This window comes from Pygocentrus nattereri, chromosome 15 (genome assembly GCF_015220715.1).
Source record: "Pygocentrus nattereri isolate fPygNat1 chromosome 15, fPygNat1.pri, whole genome shotgun sequence".
NCBI lineage: Eukaryota > Metazoa > Chordata > Actinopteri > Characiformes > Serrasalmidae > Pygocentrus > Pygocentrus nattereri.
The window spans coordinates 4,656,720-4,678,632 of NC_051225.1; the positions used below are offsets into that span (position 1 = coordinate 4,656,720).

At 42.5% G+C, this 21,913-nt stretch overlaps 3 long non-coding RNA genes across 3 annotated transcripts; all 3 read right to left on the reverse strand.

The window, feature by feature from the left end:
• Positions 1 to 49: 49 nt before the first annotated feature.
• Positions 50 to 5,240, reverse strand: LOC119265279. The gene is made up of 6 exons (XR_005131554.1): positions 5,197 to 5,240; positions 1,472 to 1,567; positions 1,167 to 1,309; positions 983 to 1,066; positions 736 to 879; positions 50 to 195 (listed from the first exon to the last, which is right to left on the reverse strand). It is a non-coding gene; the product is annotated as an uncharacterized LOC119265279 (long non-coding RNA).
• Positions 5,241 to 11,339: 6,099 nt separating this feature from the next.
• LOC119265278 lies at positions 11,340 to 13,587 on the reverse strand. Its single transcript, XR_005131553.1, has 7 exons — positions 13,491 to 13,587; positions 13,320 to 13,403; positions 13,073 to 13,216; positions 12,339 to 12,532; positions 12,076 to 12,235; positions 11,762 to 11,890; positions 11,340 to 11,374 (listed from the first exon to the last, which is right to left on the reverse strand). It is a non-coding gene; the product is annotated as an uncharacterized LOC119265278 (long non-coding RNA).
• Positions 13,588 to 13,600: 13 nt separating this feature from the next.
• Positions 13,601 to 17,796, reverse strand: LOC119265280. Its single transcript, XR_005131555.1, has 3 exons — positions 17,736 to 17,796; positions 13,792 to 13,887; positions 13,601 to 13,631 (listed from the first exon to the last, which is right to left on the reverse strand). It is a non-coding gene; the product is annotated as an uncharacterized LOC119265280 (long non-coding RNA).
• Positions 17,797 to 21,913: the final 4,117 nt, after the last annotated feature.

A 21,913-nucleotide genomic window follows, 5' to 3' on the forward strand; every position in this document is an offset into this window, starting at 1 on the left:
CATTCCTGGAGTATTCCAAAAGACGTGGATGCTCTTTTTTGACCTCCTCCACTGTCTTTGACCCATGCTCCCTTATCCACTTAGCTCTGTGGATGGCTGTCTGCTTCATGTATTCTTCTACTTGGTTAAGGGGTCGGATGTTATTTCTTAACCACTCCGTCATCGCCACTGCCCTCTCATCAGATATTTCAGTCTCTGTATTATGCAGAGAAAGACAACGCCTTCACTGTTTGAAGTAGACACCACAAATTATCTTGCGTTATTTCCTGACTGGAAGCAGGAAATCCTTCAAAGTCATGTGTTATACAATGTGATAAAATAATGACATTCTACACATTCACCTGAAACTAAATTTGTAGGTTTACACAAATCAGCTATATTAGCTAGTATTAATCTTTACAGCAATTAATGGCTCAGATCCTTACGCTCGCCCATGTTTCCTGCTTCCAACAAGAACTGACTATTCTTTTCCTGTCTTCACCTCTCTCCCCTTGACAGGTGGTTCTGAAGTTATGGCTAATCAGTGTACTTTAATGAAAACTTAACAGCAGAACCAAACATGTGAACTGTAGCATAAATGGCAAGTCACAAACGGTTTGATTTTCCAAAACGCACCAGCCATTCTACAGTGATCATGCCGTAATGACAATACTGTCTAATAGAGGATCACATTAAAATCAGCAAGACAAGTTACCCAAAACCTTTCTTGGTATGATAACCTGTTTGTGCATGTACCTGGCAATACCAATTAGTTACAGGGTTCTCCACAGGGCTAGGTCTGCACTTTCCACTACGGAGCCTCTTCCGTACATTTCTTAAACGCTCTTCAACGAAGCCAGTTGCTGGTCTGTGAGTTCGACCTGGACTATACCACGCCTCCTTTAAAAAAAAAAATTCAAATATTCTTTGACATGTCAGACCTAAAATAACCACATAATACACACACAAAGTCCGGTGTGCTTTGATTTTTACTGGCACTTACATTGCCGTTCCCATGCTGATCCCTTAGATACGGAAATTCCGTCACTAAAGATGAGGCCAGGTTTTCCTTGTTTCCAATGCTGGACTGTAAACAGATATCAGATGTATTTACACACATACACACACACACACACACACACACACACACACACGTCACACAACATCAGTCAAAACAGTACACTCACGTCTCTCCGAACCGCTCCATGAGATGTGACACTAGGATTCTAACCATAGACCTCCTCTGCTTGAGCGAGATGCACCGTTTGGTGTCAAGACTGCACATTATCTCTCTACTCTCCGGTGTTTTCTCGAGGGCCTCCCTAATTTTCTGGGAAGATAGAAGGGGGAAAAAAAAAAAAAAAGATAGGGAGCACAAATATCCCATTCAACTTTTCAGTCTTTTGTGAATACCTTATGGGGATGGCACAAGGCCAAAGTTAAAAAAAAAAAACAACCTAAAGACAACAACAACAACAACACCACCACATACAAACGTTCCCCCTTGTCCTGAAGACATGGCTTTATGTTGCTGGTCCAGTGATGGTCCTGCTGATGGGCCATTTTCGACCAGCTCAAGTTGCATTTCCTTTAGAGACAACCAAATAAAATTAGTCTCATGTGTTAAAGAGCAAAAGTGGTGAAAGGCAATACATCCTCAATGAAGATAACTGAAATCTCTGGAAAAAAATATTTGATCATTTGTCCAATATTAAATTGACATGTTTGGTGACTGAATATAACATCTTTAGATCTGCATTATGAAGTAGGTTTAGGCAATAGGTCGGTGTATTCAGATATCAGCAGTGACTAACAACTGACACAATGAAGATGCTGCAGAGGTGGTGTGTGTGTGTGTGTGTGTGTGTGTGTGTGTGTGTGTGTGTATACATACATACACACACACACACACACACACATACACACACTTTTGAAATCAAAACTTTTGCTAATTATTTTTCAGACCGACATCACTCAGGCCTACTACAAAGTTAATGTGCTATCAAACAAGAAAGAATAACCAGTGACTCCCTAACTTAGGGTTAAACCACCATAAAAAAGGACAAAAGTAAAGACAGGTTGGGTGTCAAAACTGGGGCTACGGTTTCATTATGAAATACAGATAACAGTCAGAAACTATGTTCAGAAGCATATTAGAGATTACTTAACAACTTGACATGGTTTGACGCAACTGATTTAGGCATGTAGTTTGAACAATACTAACTGCTGAGGTATCAATTTAAGACTTGTAAGCTCTGCTTCCATAAAAGCTATCAAAACTAAAAGTGTAGCCGACTAAATTCAAAATTTTCCTTTAAAACTGCTCCTTCAAAAATGTCAACTTACCTAAACCTGCTAGGAGGCTTATGGGTTAGTTTATAAAAGCAGAGTAGGTTATAAGACCTGTAAGATTTTTAATGGAAACCATTTACAATTTCATGTAGTTTGGGAACAGTTATTACATAAAAAGATTTTCCAAATACATGTCCATTCTTCATTAGGACCTCACATTTCAGCTTGCTACCTTTTTACTAACGTGAAGACCGTAATGTAGCACAGGATGAGCATATCATATATATTATAAAAATTGTTCTGAACTTCAGAACAGTGCCACCACATACTGCTATACTGTATCAAAATAAATAAATAAAAATAAACGTTTAAGGACAACTTGTGTTATTGTGCACAATGTATAACAAGAGTACAGATGGGGCAATGTATGTCTTCAAAGGAAAAATGCAAAGGGTAATGGTACATGGTCAAAAACTGAAATGCCTAAAAAACAGTTTTTTAAAAAATTACAGTGAAGGAAAAAGTCTCGAATGGTCTGTAACGCAGAGAAACATAGCGATTATCATCGCCCTCTTTATAGGACCTTGCAAAATGGAGAGGGTGGTGATCATCAAGACAGTTCACATCAACCACATCAAGCTCAGATCCAGGAGACACACTGTAAGAAAAATAGTGTCTTTCCAATCCTACTGTATCATACTTCCTTACAATCAGTTTGACAGAGGACTCCACGGATACAATGCGCTCTACCATAGCAAACTGAGGCTCACCATCACAAGCGTGAGAGACTAGAAGAGACATTCCAGGCCTATATTCAGTGCCCCTCCATCTCACCCAAGATGGAACATACACTTCAGTGAAAAGCGGCATTTCAAACTTGTGCTTGATGCTGTCATATCCATCAACACAGCCCAACAGATCTGTGCATCCTGGACCAACTTCTAAGTTGTGGCTGAGCAAATTACCCGAGAGGAGGTGGTAGCACAGCAGCATCTGATGCCTGTAAGCCACTGTTTTGCAGATGTTGCGAAAGTTACAAGTAACATGACTGAGTCTTTTGAAAAAGCCATGCTTGGTCTCAAATCGCATAGCCCACAACAGAACCACAGGGCCTAACTTCCTGATTGCACCAGGATAATGGACCATAGAGTGATGTTTTGGTTTTAGGTGCCTACCAGGGTAAAGCTCCAGAAGACTGTGGTGCTCCTGGATGAGGTAACCTAAGAGAATTGATGCTTCTGGTTAATGATGGAGAAAAAACGAACTCCATGCAACTCAGTAAAAGAAGAAGCAACTCCCAGTATTGGTTGCCCTCTGATCTAGGGTTATAAGCTTTTGCTCAATGAGGGAACTGAGAACAAGCTTGACTTGATATCCTCTAATTCCTTCCAGAATGTCATGCATGATATCTCTATATCATGATATCTCTAGGGACTCTTCTCCCTGCACGCTGCTGTCTTCACCTTCACCTGCTGTTGCTGGAGCACTGCTTTCACAGAGGACGCGGAGGCTAAGCAGTGAACATGTCTGTGACCTTAGCACATTTTGCAGCACCTACAGAGTCTCTTCGCATGTAACTTCTCCGCACCCCCTTTCTGCCGCTTCAGTTTCGCCATGTTGCCCCTCGTTTTACACACACACACACACACACACAACACTGAAACTAGCCGGAGTTACAGCGGACCACGCAGAGAAAGGGTGGGGCCGCTTTCGTCCTATATCCTGATTGGTTGAGTCTACTGTCTATATTGAAAAGAAAAAAAAAAAAGAGGAAGAAAAAAAAAATCCAACAGCTTTGGCCCTGAGGACTGTCGGCCACCGGGCAAAAGCCCGGTACGCCAGATTACCTGTCCAGCCCTGCCTCTGCCTCTTCAAAAGCACAGTTTCAACTCATTTGCAGTGACGGACAAAAACAGGCTGACAACAATGAAACGTATTAAAGTAAGATGAAAATGTGCAGCCCTTGATGTTTTTAAATCATTAGCCAGCCAGGGAATTCCATCACGCCTTCTAACCCAACACCATAAATGGGCGATGATGAAGAATAGCTGGCTATCAATAAGGACATCAAAATGGCTATGATAAAAGCAAGCTAACCAATCATTAAGCTTCAGCTAATATAACTTACACTTACTTCATTCCTTATTTCATTCACTGAAACCACAGAGAGGCACTGAAAGTAAAAGAAGAGTAATAGCGGAAAAATAAAGGACATGTTCGGTATGTGAAACCCGTTTCTTTTAATGAAACTACCTCTTCCCCCTCCCAATCTGAACTGATTTAACCTTGGACTCAACATCTGCACCTTACCTACACTTTTATTCTCTTAAGAGTACTGCCTGCTCTGCTCTGCTCCTGACAATAAAACTCTTTAATCTTGAACAATGTAGCTAGCTAACCTAGCTATGTGTAAGCTAACTAATAGCCGCCGCCTCACAACGTCTGTGTCCCTTATAAAACGGTAAATTGTCAAAAAAAAGCACACTAGTATTTTCTGTGGTATGTAAAGACTGTGGTTTGAAGAAAATGTGGTTTAGAAATAGTTCGATGCTCGTGGGTACTCCACTGTTTTATTCCGTTAGCCTCCTAGCTAACGGTAGGTTAGCTAGCTAAAACGTCGGTCACCACTCGTTCGCAGGACAGTTGTTGCGTGGAACTGTTATTTTACCTCAGGCAAACCGCCTAACGTCTAATTTTCCCTCACAAATTGAGGTTAAATAAAAAATATATTATAAGTATTGCGTAAAGCTTACGTCAGTTAGCATATTAGCTAACTAACATAGCTAACATGCTAATGCTCGTAATACGTTTTTTTTTGTTTTTTTTTACCTCAATTCGTGAGAGAAAATTAATTAAGATATCTGGTAACTAGCTTATAATCAATATTTTGGGGCAAATTTAAGATTAATCAGTTTAGCAACTTACTTTCTTTCGGCTGTGGTCCGGCTGCCGGTGCCTCTTCCAGCGGGAGGGAAGCGGCGTAGGCGGGAAACAGGCGGGAAACGGGCGTCCGGGGAGTTCCGTTACGTGTACGTTCCCTTTAGACGTCCGCACTGCAGACCCAACAAACGGAAAAATAACCCATATTTTTTGGGTTGTTTAAATAACCCAGCATTTTTTAGCCAGCAGAATTTTCCAGACAATTCAGGCCTCTTATTTCACCACTCTTTTTAAAAGTAATCTCAGAAATGTCCGAAAATACATCCATACCCTATCATATGAATACTCCTCACACTTATCTTAATACCACATAAAAAAATCCACGATTGCTCCAGCTACCGTCCCATTTCACTGATCAATTCAGACATAAAAATCATAAGTAAAGCTTTATCAATCAAATTGGAATCGGTCACAGATTAAACCAGGTTCATCAAAGGGAGACAGTCCTCAGAGAACACACGCAGGTTATTCAATGTAATTCATATGTATAACAGCGAAAAATCTCCATATATATATATATATTCAAAACTCCAACTAATTCAATATCAAAGCCTTCCCAGAATATACATTACAGCCTCTAAACTAATTCAGGCACAGTGATAAATGCCAACATCGTCCAGCTTTAACAGATAGTAGTTATCACGCCTTCTGGAATGGTCCCCCGATCCAGCAGTTTTGGTCAGAGGTCATGGACAGGCCTGGTCATCCCTTTATGTCCCATTGTAGCGCTACTTAATGACCTTTCCTCACTTTCACCACCCAATCACCTCAAATCCTTTATATTTCATTCCACTTTCCATTACTAAAAAAGCTATACTGCTGAACTGGAAGGACAGAACCCAAATTTCAATAAAGCTTTGGCTGAACCTCCGAACGGATCACTGTAACCTGGAGAGACTTACAGCAAATTTCAAAAATAACACATAATCTTTCAAGGAAACCTGGTCACAATTTTTACAATATATTGATAGCTGCCTTCCGCCCGATGACCGCTGGGATAGCTCCATTGTTAAGTTTCTGCATTTGTCTGTCCTGTATGTCCAGTTTGTCCATTGTTAAGTGTTATTGTTATCATTCTTCTTATGCTTATTACTATTATTGTTATTTCATCCTCTCTTTACTTTTTTGTCTTTTGTTTTTTTTGTTTTGCTCAAATCTAGGGGTGGGTGAGGGTGGTGGGGGGGGGTGTTTGGGTGGTTGTGGTGCCACATCACCTTATATCTGTATGATCATTAATAAATGAAGAGCTGTGACTTTGTTATTAACGTGAAAAAGAAATAATAATAATATGTCCCTTGGAAAAGGGGGATGGTGGTGTGGTGTGGTGGTGTTTTGCTCAAATCTAGGGGTGGGTGTGGGTGGGGGGGGGGGGTGTTTGGGTGGTTGTGGTGCCACACCACCTTATATCTGTATGATCATTAATAAATGAAGAGCTGTGACTTTGTTATTAACGTGAAAAAGAAATAATAATAATATGTCCCTTGGAAAAGGGGGGCGGTGGTGTGGCCAAGGAATGTTGGCCTGGGAATTAAAAAAAGAAAAAAGAAAGAAAATAGCACCCTACAAATAAGCACTTCTGGAAAACAGTTACTTAAGTCATAATGACTAGTTGAAACAGCTGGATTATCTAGAAATGACCATTTTCCAGAGATATGATGGCAATGATGTCAGTGGAGGATATGGCTGAATGGCTCCATCCCAATCTACCAAACTTACTCTTTAAGCCAATTCTAATTGAACACTTCTAATACTGTCCCACTAATAAGCAACAATAATAAAAGTAACATTTTTTATTTTGTCCAAACATTGAAGCCTTTTTGTGTATATTTTTAAGAACTTTTTTTAAAATGTGGTTGAATTGCAAAGTTCACAGTACTTATTTAGATACATCTGGGATACTCTGTGTTAACTAACCTTATTTCCAAAAAAGTTGGGTCGCTGTGCAAAAATGCAAAAAAAAAAAAATGCAATGATGTGCACATCATTTAAATTCTGTATTTCAATGAAAGTACTATAAAGACAACCCATCAGATGTTGAAATTAAGAAAATTTTGAAGGAGTCTTTTTTTTTTCTTTTTCACATTTTATTGATTTTTTTTTGTTGATGTTTGTGTCTGTGTGTGTCAGTGATATGTATGTGTGTGTGTGTGTTTCAGTGTCAGAGGGGTGTCTGAGTGTGTCTATGGTGTGTGTGTTTTAGTGGTGTGTGTTTGTGTGTCAGAGGGGTGTGTGTGCATGTGTTTGTGTGTCAGAGGGGTGTCTGAATGTGTCTATGGTGTGTGCTTGTGTGACATTTTTTCTTTTCTTACGCTTCTATGGCTCTCTCAGCTTCAACTCCCACCACCACTGGAGACTTTGTGCTAATGTTTCCTTTGTCGGTGTCCTGGTTTGAGGTGTTCATTAGCACCGTTCCGGAAAAATCCAGTTGTCCAGTATGTGAGGTTGAAGGGTACTTCGTTACAAGCCTCACGCAAGAATTCTGGCGGCCAGCTGTGATCAACAGTACGGCTCTTCTTGTTGTCACGCCACCACTGGAGACCTTCTTCTGCTGTTTTCTCTGGGTAGGCTGTCTTCCAGAATGTCCGTGTGCGTGGGACGTGAACAGGTACACCATCACGCTTTGAATTGACCACTCTGGGACAGACAGCCTCCCTGCGTTCAGGACCGGGACGGACAGCCTCCCTGCGTCCAGGACCGGGACGGACAGCCTCACCGCGTCCAGGACCGGGGCGGACAGCCTCACCGCGTCCAGGGCCGGGCGGACAGCCTCACCGCGTCCAGGACCGGGCGGACAGCCCCGTGTCCAGGCCGGACAGCCTCACCGCGTCCAGGACCACGGCGGAGAGCCTCACCGCGTCCAGGACCGGGACGGACAGCCTCCCTGCGTTCAGGACCGGGACGGACAACCTCCCTGCATTCAGGACCGCCTTTCTTCTGGTTGTTGGTCTTTCCAGAAGAGCTTCTCTGTCCATCTGCTTTGTTGTTTGGAGGATTCTCTTTGTTGTAGTTGATCTTCCGCCCTTTTCCCCTTGTTCCTCTCCTGGTTTTTTCTCTTTTTGGCCTCCTCAGGAGGGTCGCTTGTCTTTACGTCCAGAGGCTGTACATCACCGTATGAAGCGTCTTTGAGGTCGAGATGCTCACTGGCAGACATCTTCAGAGGCTGGAGACTCGCCGACAGGGCTTCATCTTGCATGATCTCTAGGAGCTCTCTTTTGGCATCAGCTACATCTTTATTGGAGCTCACTAGATGATCCAGATGTGTCTCCAGAGTGTCCTCCACAGTCTTATCCATGCTGGGGTCCATAACTTCCTTTTGGAGAGGCTGGAGACTTGCCGACAGGGCATCATCAAACAGGACGTCCAGGAGCTCACTGATGACTGTGTCATCGTTGGAGCTCACTAGATCATCCAGCTGTTTCTCCTCAGTCCCCTCTAGAATGTTTTTCATGGCTGTGTTGGTGGCTTCAGCAGCCGCTTCATTAGCCACCGTAGTCTGCACAGTCTCAGCTTTCAGCAGCTGCTCCATGCGCATCCCGACCTCATCCAGCAGCGTGTTCAGGAAATGCTGGATTGCTGCATCTTCCTCTTTAGTGAGGCTACCTTGTGTTGGAGGTGCCGTGGCCTCCACAGTCTTATTCATGCTGGTTTCCATGACTTCATTTTGGAGAGGCTGGAGACTTGCCGACAGGGCATCATCAAACAGGACGTCCAGTAGCTCTCTGATGACTGTGTCATCGTTGGAGCTCACTAGATCACCCAGCTGTTTCCCCTCAGTCCCCTCTAGAAGTTTCGTTCATGGCTGTGTTGGTGGCTTCAGCAGCCGCTTCATTAGCCACCGTAGTCTGCACAGTCTCAGCTTTCAGCAGCAGCTCCATACGCATCCCGACCTGATCCAGCAGCGTGTTCAGGAAATGCTGGATTGGTGCATCTTCCTCTTTGGTGAGGCTACCTTGTGGTGGAGGTGCCGTGGCCTCCAGCGTCTCAGCCGAAAAGCTTTCAAGACTGGACGTGGGACCTACTGGCAGGCCCAGTGCGTGGGCCTCTTCCTCCACCACCTGTTCTTCCCCTTTATTGACTTCCCTCCATGTCCTCCCCCTCCCCCTCCTCCTCTTTCCTTTCTTCCTCTTCTCACCCTGCTGTTCCTCGTTCACCTTGCTGACCGAGTCCGAGTCCGAGTCGGACTCCCGGCCTCGGCAGCACCAGCTCCAGAGGCAGCTCATCTCGTCACATGTATGAACAGAATGATGTGAAACCAGCCGTGCACCCCTATTTATAACCGCTGGTCCTTTATGACGTCACACATACACATTATGACGTCACGTCCTGATGACATCCGAACTCCAAACAACATTCTGCTGAGTCATGCTGACCAGTGAGGGAGGAGCTACAGTCCAGCGTAGTTACTGCTTTCCCGAATGAACGCTGCTAATTAGGCTAGGCTAGCGGAACGGAGCCGGGGCGGAGGAGCAGCGCTGACAGCTCAGTTACACCGGCGAGTTTGGCGACTATTAAACAGCGTTTTAGATGCACTGCTGTAAGGTAACATCACGTATTCCCCACGCGTCGGTTTCCCCTACACTCATTCATTCGTTCATTTTCCCGTCTGTGTAATAAAAACACTTGTCACCCATTCATATGAGGCCGTGGTCATATGTCCGTTTCCCCATTAAATCGGTTGGCAAGACCATCTAAGCTGTGTTTGGACATCAGATCTGTGTGATTAGTGCTTTATCTCGCGATTGCGTCATTCATATAATCAGTTCGTGTCTGTTTTTATACAATTCCATTGAATAAAACTTCACAGGTGACGTTTCTGTCTCGTTTCTTTAAAATTATTGGCCCGAACGTGACCAAAGTGCGTATTGGTTGCTAGGCAGATTCTGCAGCGTCCAACCACTCATGAAATCGTGCATGACTTCGGGCATTTCCGCCCTAAGTACTGACAGGCGAAAAGAGCCGAACTCTGTTCGGAGCGCAGCGCTGTTACAGCAGCGGTGGGGGGTAAATCTCAATCTTTAAACCTACTGTTTGCTTTCTCACAGAGAAGTACCCTAAAAAACATTGGGTTGAAATTGACCCAAATTGGGTTATTTTCACAACCCAGCGCTGGGTCAATATTGGACAAACACGGGCATTGGGTAGAATTGACCCAGTACATTGGGTTATTAATGTGACCCAGCATTTTTGGGTCAAGCATTTAACCTAAATGCTATGTAATTTTAACTAGAATGCTGGGTTAAATGAACCAAAAGTTTGGGTTGTACTGTGATTACTTTTAAATGTATAATTTAGACATTATTTTAACACATACTTTACATATTATATATTCTTACACTTAAAAGAAAAATACCACTTTTAAGCACCAACAATAATTTATATATATATATTATATATAAGCACATTTCTCAATGACAACAATAATAACAATAACAGCAGCAACAACAATTACAAGCAACCTTATTCAATAACAAATTTTCTTTTGCTTGAGAAATTAATAAAATAAAAAGAGGTAACACACATGGCGTCATTCTGGGAGCTGTCACTGATCTGTGGCAAAAATAAATGCCCGCAAGAGTCTTATGGAGGGAGATTCATGACCTGGTAGCTTCATAAACAACAGTCCTGAAGAACACTGTCGGGGGTAGTTTATATCAAATACAAAGAACGCCTTAAAAACACACATCATTGGACACCCCCAACAGAAAAATAAAAACCTCAGCATAGTGAGAAACAGTTAAAAATGCTGTTAAATTGAGGTAGACTGCTAATAAAATGTGACTTTTTTCAACTGGATCTTAAGACTGGCGCTGTTCCAACAATATGGAGGTGTAAGCAAACCAGCAATTTTACGACAATAACTGTACCTCTATATTTGAGTTTAGCTGGTTGCTAGGCTGTTGTCATGATACTGTTTACACTCAGGATGAGCTGCTTTTGTGGGTGTGGTTTGACTAAAAGTCTCAGGACTAAGTGATAAGGGTGGTCTATTTCTACATTACAGCTCTTTCAAATTATCATCAGAATCTGAAGAACAGCGCTGGAAATCCTCAGTCCCAGTCAGTCATAATTGCTGTTGTACTGCGGCGCTGTTCACTGTTGTCCACCAGTGACGTCACACGGTACCAGCTCAGGAATTTCCGTAGCGAGCTCAGGTTTTTTCCGTCTGTTTAATTAAAAGAGTCAATTTTAAAGAAAAAATAAGCAGCGAATTTCATTTTAAGTCATGTTCATATATTTTCAGTATCCAAAACAATATGAATCACCAGGGCTGTCCAAATGTGGTGCTTAGCCTTTAATAGCGCCGCACTCTCTTTACAGGCTCACATCTAGATGAAAGTCAGAGGTGAAAATGGAGCACAAATAATAAACTAAAAGTATCAGACGTTGGGGCAGGATACAGTCAATAACCTGATCTACCAAAATATGTCTGGAACCACTTAAGGACTGAGACATCCCAACTGTGATCAGAGACAACTAACTACTTAGTTTAGAGGTAGGTGTGTAATTACAACAGAGCAGAATATTACCAGATTTATATCTCTCAACTTACAGGCTGTAGATCAATGAATGACTTTCTTGTCTCTTCACAGCTCAGACGGAAGGTCTTCCGGCAGAATCCTATAGACAGAAGCTGGTAGGACTACTGGCAATAATCTCACAGCCCTGTCACCTTGCGCATCTGGAAACAAGAATCTCTTATTAGGAATAAGAATCTTTTGTGGTTACATGTTCTAACCTGCCAGCTGTAAAACTACTTCTTTCCATTTTTCTCTCACGTGATAGTAAAATGTATTCTCTGATTTACATGTTCACTAAAATGTTGTGTACTAATTTTTTTAACATAGTATCCACTGTGAAGACTACCTGCACACACAGAATCCAGTCTTGAAAGAATTCCAGAAGCTTGCTTCTCCTGGCTAGCAAACCATAAATTTCTGTCTCTGAAAACGGGCATCCACTTTTCTGCCAGTTATCCAAGTTTCCCAGCACAGGCTGGGTGTAGAATGGCAAAGTCCTGAGCAATCTGCAGACATAATTTTCATTTAATTACTTTTCCAAGTAAATTACAGATAACATTCAGTAATTCTGACTTACTATCAAGTGCATTCTGACTTTGCATATCCTACCATTCCTGGAGTATCCAAAAGACGTGGATGCTCTTTTTTGACCTCCTCCACTGTCTTTGACCCATGCTCCCTTATCCACTTAGCTCTGTGGATGGCTGTCTGCTTCATGTATTCTTCTACTTGGTTAAGGGGTCGGATGTTATTTCTTAACCACTCCGTCATCGCCACTGCCCTCTCATCAGATATTTCAGTCTCTGTATTATGCAGAGAAAGACAACGCCTTCACTGTTTGAAGTAGACACCACAAATTATCTTGCGTTATTTCCTGACTGGAAGCAGGAAATCCTTCAAAGTCATGTGTTATACAATGTGATAAAATAATGACATTCTACACATTCACCTGAAACTAAATTTGTAGGTTTACACAAATCAGCTATATTAGCTAGTATTAATCTTTACAGCAATTAATGGCTCAGATCCTTACGCTCGCCCATGTTTCCTGCTTCCAACAAGAACTGACTATTCTTTTCCTGTCTTGACCTCTCTCCCCTTGACAGGTGGTTCTGAAGTTATGGCTAATCAGTGTACTTTAATGAAAACTTAACAGCAGAACCAAACATGTGAACTGTAGCATAAATGGCAAGTCACAAACTGTTTGATTTTCCAAAACGCACCAGCCATTCTACAGTGATCATGCCGTAATGACAATACTGTCTAATAGAGGATCACATTAAAATCAGCAAGACAAGTTACCCAAAACCTTTCTTGGTATGATAACCTGTTTGTGCATGTACCTGGCAATACCAATTAGTTACAGGGTTCTCCACAGGGCTAGGTCTGCACTTTCCACTACGGAGCCTCTTCCGTACATTTCTTAAACGCTCTTCAACGAAGCCAGTTGCTGGTCTGTGAGTTCGACCTGGACTATACCACGCCTCCTTTAAAAAAAAAAATTCAAATATTCTTTGACATGTCAGACCTAAAATAACCACATAATACACACACAAAGTCCGGTGTGCTTTGATTTTTACTGGCACTTACATTGCCGTTCCCATGCTGATCCCTTAGATACGGAAATTCCGTCACTAAAGATGAGGCCAGGTTTTCCTTGTTTCCAATGCTGGACTGTAAACAGATATCAGATGTATTTACACACATACACACACACACACACACACACGTCACAAACATCAGTCAAAACAGTACACTCACGTCTCTCCGAACCGCTCCATGAGATGTGACACTAGGATTCTAACCATAGACCTCCTCTGCTTGAGCGAGATGCACCGTTTGGTGTCAAGACTGCACATTATCTCTACTCTCCGGTGTTTTCTCGAGGGCCTCCCTAATTTTCTGGGAAGATAGAAGGGGAAAAAAAAAAAAAAAGATAGGGAGCACAAATATCCCATTCAACTTTTCAGTCTTTTGTGAATACCTTATGGGATGGCACAAGGCCAAAGTTAAAAAAAAAAAAAAACCTAAAGACAACAACAACAACAACACCACCACATACAAACGTTCCCCCTTGTCCTGAAGACATGGCTTTATGCTGCTGGTCCAGTGATGGTCCTGCTGATGGGCCATTTTCAACCAGCTCAAGTTGCATTTCCTTTAGAGACAACCAAATAAAATTAGTCTCATGTGTTAAAGAGCAAAACTGGTGAAAGGCAATACATGCTCAATGAAGATAACTGAAATCTCTGAAAAAAAATATTTGATTATTGTCCAATATTAAATTGACATGTTTGGTGACTGAATATAACATCTTTAGATCTGCATTATGAAGTAGGTTTAGGCAATAGGTCGGTGTATTCAGATATCAGCAGTGACTAACAACTGACACAATGAAGATGCTGCAGAGGTGTGTGTGTGTGGTGTGTGTGTGTGTGTGTGTGTGTGTGTATGTATATATATATATATATATATATATATATATATATTATATATATATATATATATATATATATATATATATATATACACACACACACACATATATATATATACATATATATACACACACACACACACACATACACTTTGAAATCAAAAACTTTTGCTATTATTTTTCAGACCGACATCACTCAGGCCTACTACAAAGTTAATGTGCTATCAAACAAGAAAGAATATAACCAGTGACTCCCTAACTTAGGGTTAAACCACCATAAAAAAAGGACAAAAGTTAAAGACAGGTTGGGTGTCAAAACTGGGGCTACGGTTTCATTATGAAATACAGATAACAGTCAGAAACTATGTTCAGAAGCATATTAGAGATATTAACAACTTGACATGGTTTGACGCAACTGATTAGGCATGTAGTTTGAACAATACTAACTGCTGAGGTATCAATTTAAGACTTGTAAGCTCTGCTTCCATAAAAGCTATCAAAACTAAAAGTGTAGCCGACTAAATTCAAAATTTCCTTTAAAACTGCTCCTTCAAAAATGTCAACTTACCTAAACCTGCTAGGAGGCTTATGGTTAGTTTATAAAAGCAGAGTAGGTTATAAGACCTGTAAGATTTTTAATGGAAACCATTTACAATTTCATGTAGTTTGGGAACAGTTATTACATAAAAAGATTTTCCAAATACATGTCCATTCTCATTAGGACCTCACATTTCAGCTTGCTACCTTTTACTAACGTGAAGACGTAATGTAGCACAGGATGAGCATATCATATATATTATAAAATTGTTCTGAACTCAGAACAGTGCCACCACATACTGCTATACTGTATCAAAATAAATAATAAAAATAAACGTTTAAGGACAACTTGTGTTATTGTGCACAATGTATAACAAGAGTACAGATGGGGCAATGTATGTCTTCAAAGGAAAAATGCAAAGGGTAATGGTACATGGTCAAAACTGAAATGCCTAAAAAACAGTTTTTTAAAAAATTACAGTGAAGGAAAAAGTCTCGAATGGTCTGTAACGCAGAGAAACATAGCGATTATCATCGCCCTCTTTATAGGACCTTGCAAAATGGAGAGGGTGGTGATCATCAAGACAGTTCACATCAACCACATCAAGCTCAGATCCAGGAGACACACTGTAAGAAAAATAGTGTCTTTCCAATCCTACTGTATCATACTTCCTCACAATCAGTTTGACAGAGGACTCCACGGATACAATGCGCTCTACCATAGCAAACTGAGGCTCACCATCACAAGCGTGAGAGACTAGAAGAGACATTCCAGGCCTATATTCAGTGCCCCTCCATCTCACCCAAGATGGAACATACACTTTAGTGAAAAGCGGCATTTCAAACTTGTGCTTGATGCTGTCATATCCATCAACACAGCCCAACAGATCTGTGCATCCTGGACCAACTTCTAAGTTGTGGCTGAGCAAATTACCCGAGAGGAGGTGGTAGCACAGCAGCATCTGATGCCTGTAAGCCACTGTTTTGCAGATGTTGCGAAAGTTACAAGTAACATGACTGAGTCTTTTGAAAAAGCCATGCTTGGTCTCAATCGCATAGCCCACAACAGAACCACAGGCCTAACTTCCTGATTGCACCAGGATAATGGACCATAAAGTGATGTTTGGTTTTAGGTGCCTACCAGGGTAAGCTCCAGAAGACTGTGGTGCTCCTGGATGAGGTAACCTAAGAGAATTGATGCTTCTGGTTAATGATGGAGAAAAAACGAACTCCATGCAACTCAGTAAAAGAAGAAGCAACTCCCAGTATTGGTTGCCCTCTGGGATAAGGTCACCGATGACAAGAGGAAGTAATCTTAACAGACACCAGGTCTGTGATGCAGTCTACCTGAGAGCTCCATCTGGTTTTTGAGCTCATGTGATTTAATAGGGGACGGCTTGTTATGACTGTCAATGAACCCATAATCAAAACGTGTAAGTCTGTAGTTGATCTGATCTAGGGTTATAAGCTTTTGCTCAATGAGGGAACTGAGAACAAACTTGACTTGATATCCTCTAATTCCTTCCAGAATGTCATGCATGATATCTCTTTATCATGATATCTCTAGGGACTCTTCTCCCTGCACGCTGCTGTCTTCACCTACAACCTGCTGTTGCTGGAGCACTGCTTTCACAGAGGACGCGGAGGCTAAGCAGTGAACATGTCTGTGACCTTAGCACATTTTGCAGCACCTACAGAGTCTCTTCGCATGTACTTCTCCGCACCCCCTTTCTGCCGCTTCAGTTTCGCCATGTTGCCCCTCGTTTTACACACACACACACACAACACTGAAAACTAGCCGGAGTTACAGCGGACCACGCAGAGAAAGGGTGGGGCCGCTTTCGTCCTATATCCTGATTGGTTGAGTCTACTGTCTATATTGAAAAGAAGAAAAAAAAAGGGGAAGAAAAAAAAAATCCAACAGCTTCTAACCCAACACCATAAATGGGCGATGATGAAGAATAGCTGGCTATCAATAAGGACATCAAAATGGCTATGATAAAAGCAAGCTAACCAATCATTAAGCTTCAGCTAATATAACTTACACTTACTTCATTCCTTATTTATAAGTAAAAGAAGAGTAATAGCGGAAAAATAAAGGACATGTTCGGTATGTGAAACCCGTTTCTTTTAATGAAACTACCTCTTCCCCCTCCCAATCTGAACTGATTTAACCTTGGACTCAACATCTGCACCTTACCTACACTGCACTGCTGCTGTTAGAACAACACTGTTTACATCTATTACTGCACAGAGTAATATTGTTTATTGTTTACATCTGTCACTTGATGCACTTTATGAACAGCTGCTCCACTTATTTGTACATACGCACATGTAACTTTAATTTTATTTCAAGTTTGCACACGCTGTACACTTTTTTGCTTTTACCTTTTACAACTGTTTTTTAGTTATTCTTATATTTTCTTTTTTATTCTCTTAAGAGTACTGCCTGCTCTGCTCTGCTCCTGACAATAAAACTCTTGAATCTTGAACAATGTAGCTAGCTAACCTAGCTATGTGTAAGCTAACTAATAGCCGCCGCCTCACAACGTCTGTGTCCCTTATAAAACGGTAAATTGTCAAAAAAAAGCACACTAGTATTTTCTGTGGTATGTAAAGACTGTGTTTGAAGAAAATGTGGTTTAGAAATAGTTCGATGCTCGTGGGTACTCCACTGTTTTATTCCGTTAGCCTCCTAGCTAACGGTAGGTTAGCTAGCTAAAACGTCGGTCACCACTCGTTCGCAGGACAGTTGTTGCGTGGAACTGTTATTTTACCTCAGGCAAACCGCCTAACGTCTAATTTTCCCTCACAAATTGAGGTTAAATAAAAAATATATTATAAGTATTGCGTAAAGCTTACGTCAGTTAGCATATTAGCTAACTAGCATAGCTAACATGCTAATGCTCGTAATACGTTTTTTTTTTTTTTTTTACCTCAATTCGTGAGAGAAAATTAATTAAGATATCTGGTAACTAGCTTATAATCAATATTTTGGGGCAAATTTAAGATTAATCAGTTTAGCAACTTACTTTCTTTCGGCTGTGGTCCGGCTGCCGGTGCCTCTTCCAGCGGGAGGGAAGCGGCGTAGGCGGGAAACAGGCGGGAAACGGGCGTCCGGGGAGTTCCGTTACGTGTACGTTCCCTTTAGACGTCCGCACTGCAGACCCAACAAACGGAAAAATAACCCATATTTTCTGGTTGTTTAAATACCCAGCATTTTTAGCCAGCAGAATTTCCAGACAATTCAGGCCTCTTATTTCAACCACTCTTTTTAAAAGTAATCTCAGAAATGTCCGAAAATACATCCATACCCTATCATATGAATACTCCTCACACTTATCTTAATACCACATAAAAAATCCACGATTGCTCCAGCTACCGTCCCATTTCACTGATCAATTCAGACATACAAATCATAAGTAAAGCTTTATCAATCAGATTCATCAAAGGGAGACAGTCCTCAGAGAACACACGCAGGTTATTCAATGTAATTCATATGTATAACAGCGAAAAATCTCCATATATATATATATATTCAAAACTCCAACTAATTCAATATCAAAGCCTTCCCAGAATATACATTACAGCCATTACGGCCTGGTCATCCCTTTATGTCTCATTGTAGCGCTACTTAATGACCTTTCCTCACTTTCACCACCCAATCACCTCAAATCCTTTATATTTCATTCCACTTTCCATTACTAAAAAAGCTATACTGCTGAACTGGAAGGACAGAACCCAAATTTCAATAAAGCTTTGGCTGAACCTCCGAACGGATCACTGTAACCTGGAGAGACTTACAGCAAATTTCAAAAATAACACATAATCTTTCAAGGAAACCTGGTCACAATTTTTACAATATATTGATAGCTGCCTTCCGCCCGATGACCGCTGGGATAGTTCCCTTGTTAAGTTTCTGCATTTGTCTGTCCTGTATGTCCAGTTTGTCCATTGTTAAGTGTTATTGTTATCATTCTTCTTATGCTTATTACTATTATTGTTATTTCATCCTCTCTTTACTTTTTTGTCTTTTGTTTTTTTGTTTTGCTCAAATCTAGGGGTGGGTGAGGGTGGTGGGGGGGTTGTTTGGGTGGTTGGGGGGTTGTTTGGGTGGTTGTGGTGCCACATCACCTTATATCTGTATGATCATTAATAAATGAAGAGCTGTGACTTTGTTATTAACGTGAAAAAGAAATAATAATAATATGTCCCTTGGAAAAGGGGGACGGTGGTGTGGTGTGGTGGTGTTTTGCTCAAATCTAGGGGTGGGTGAGGGTGGTGGGGGGGGGTGTTTGGGTGGTTGTGGTGCCACACCACCTTATATCTGTATGATCATTAATAAATGAAGAGCTGTGACTTTGTTATTAACGTGAAAAAGAAATAATAATAATATGTCCCTTGGAAAAGGGGGACGGTGGTGTGGCCAAGGAATGTTGGCCTGGGAATTAAAAAAAGAAAAAAGAAAGAAAATAGCACCCTACAAATAAGCACTTCTGGAAAACAGTTACTTAAGTCATAATGACTAGTTGAAACAGCTGGATTATCTAGAAATGACCATTTTCCAGAGATATGATGGCAATGATGTCAGTGGAGGATATGGCTGAATGGCTCCATCCCAATCTACCAAACTTACTCTTTAAGCCAATTCTAATTGAACACTTCTAATACTGTCCCACTAATAAGCAACAATAATAAAAGTAACATTTTTTTTTTGTCCAAACATTGAAGCCTTTTTGTGTATATTTTAAGAACTTTTTTTAAATGTGGTTGAATTGCAAAGTTCACAGTACTTATTTAGATACATCTGGGATACTCTGTGTTAACTAACCTTATTTCCAAAAAAGTTGGGTCGCTGTGCAAAAATGCAAAAAAAAAAAAATGAAATGATGTGCACATCATTTAAATTCTGTATTTCAATGAAAGTACTACCCATCAGATGTTGAAATTGAGAAAATTTCTTTTTTAAATTTTCTTTAATTAAGAAAAAGTCTTTTTTTTTTCTTTTTCACATTTTATTGATTTTTTTTTGTTGATGTTTGTGTCTGTGTGTGTCAGTGATATGTATGTGTGTGTGTGTGTTTCAGTGTCAGAGGGGTGTCTGAATGTGTCTATGGTGTGTGTGTTTTAGTGGTGTGTGTTTGTGTGTCAGAGGGGTGTCAGTGTGTCTATGGTGTGTGTGTTTTAGTGGTGTGTGTTTGTGTGTCAGAGGGGTGTCTGAGTGTGTCTTTGGTGTGTGTGTTTTAGTGGTGTGTGTTTGTGTGTCAGAGGGGTGTCTGAGTGTGTCTATGGTGTGTGTGTTTTAGTGGTGTGTGTTTGTGTCAGAGGGGTGTCTGAGTGTGTCTATGGTGTGTGTGTTTTAGTGGTGTGTGTTTGTGTGTCAGAGGGGTGTGTGTGCATTGTTTGTGTGTCAGAGGGGTGTCTGAATGTGTCTATGGTGTGTGCTTGTGTGACATTTTTTCTTACGCTTCTATGGCTCTCTCAGCTTCAACTCCCACCACCACTGGAGAGTTTGTGCTAATGTTTCCTTTGTCGGTGTCCCTGGTTTGAGGTGTTCATTAGCACCGTTCCGGAAAAATCCAGTTGTCCAGTATGTGAGGTTGAAGGGTACTTCGTTACAAGCCTCACGCAAGAATTCTGGCGGCCAGCTGTGATCAACAGTACGGCTCTTCTTGTTGTCACGCCACCACTGGAGACCTTCTTCTGCTGTTTTCTCTGGGTAGGCTGTCTTCCAGAATGTCCGTGTGCGTGGGACGTGAACAGGTACACCATCACGCTTTGAATTGACCACTCTGGGACAGACAGCCTCCCTGCGTTCAGGACCGGGACGGACAGCCTCCCTGCGTCCAGGACCGGGGCGGACAGCCTCACCGCGTCCAGGACCGGGGCGGACAGCCTCACCGCGTCCAGGACCGGGGCGGACAGCCTCACCGCGTCCAGGACCAGGGCGGACAGCCTCACCGCGTCCAGGACCGGGGCGGACAGCCTCACCGCGTCCAGCACTGGGACGGACAGCCTCACCGCGTCCAGCCTCACCGCGTCCAGGACCGGGGCGGACAGCCTCACCGCGTCCAGGACCGGGAGGGACAGCCTCACCGCGTCCAGGACCGGGGCGGACAGCCTCACCGCGTCCAGCACCGGGACGGACAGCCTCACCGCGTCCAGGACCGGGGCGGACAGCCTCACCGCGTCCAGGACCGGGGCGGACAGCCTCACCGCGTACAGGACCGGGGCGGACAGCCTCACCTTGTCCAGGACCGGGGCGGACAGCCTCACCGCGTCCAGGACCGGGACGGACAACCTCCCTGCATTCAGGACCGCCTTTCTTCTGGTTGTTGGTCTTTCCAGAAGAGCTTCTCTGTCCATCTGCTTTGTTGTTTGGAGGATTCTCTTTGTTGTAGTTGATCTTCCGTCCTTTTCCCCTTGTTCCTCTCCTGGTTTTTCTCTTTTTGGCCTCCTCAGGAGGGTCACTTGTCTTTACGTCCAGAGGCTGTACATCACCGTATGAAGCGTCTTTGAGGTCGAGATGTTCACTGGCAGACATCTTCAGAGGCTGGAGACTCGCCGACAGGGCTTCATCTTGCATGATCTCTAGGAGCTCTCTGTTGGCATCAGCTACATCATTATTGGAGCTCACTAGATGATCCAGATGTGTCTCCAGAGTGTCCTCCACAGTCTTATCCATGCTGGGGTCCATAACTTCATTTTGGAGAGGCTGGAGACTTGCCGACAGGGCATCATCAAACAGGACGTCCAGGAGCTCACTGATGACTGTGTCATCGTTGGAGCTCACTAGATCATCCAGCTGTTTCTCCTCAGTCCCCTCTAGAATGTCGTTCATGGCTGTGTTGGTGGCTTCAGCAGCCGCTTCATTAGCCACCGTAGTCTGCACAGTCTCAGCTTTCAGCAGCAGCTCCATACGCATCCCGACCTGATCCAGCAGCGTGTTCAGGAAATGCTGGATTGGTGCATCTTCCTCTTTAGTGAGGCTACCTTTTGGTGGAGGTGCCGTGGCCTGCAGCGTCTCAGCCGAAAAGCTTTCAAGGCTGGACGTGGGACCTACTGGCAGGCCCAGTGCGTGGGCCTCTTCCTCCACCACCTGTTCTTCCCCTTCATTGACTTCCCTCCATGTCCTCCCTCTCCCCCTCCTCCTCTTTCCTTTCTTCCTCTTCTCACCCTGCTGTTCCTCGTTCACCTTGCTGACCGAGTC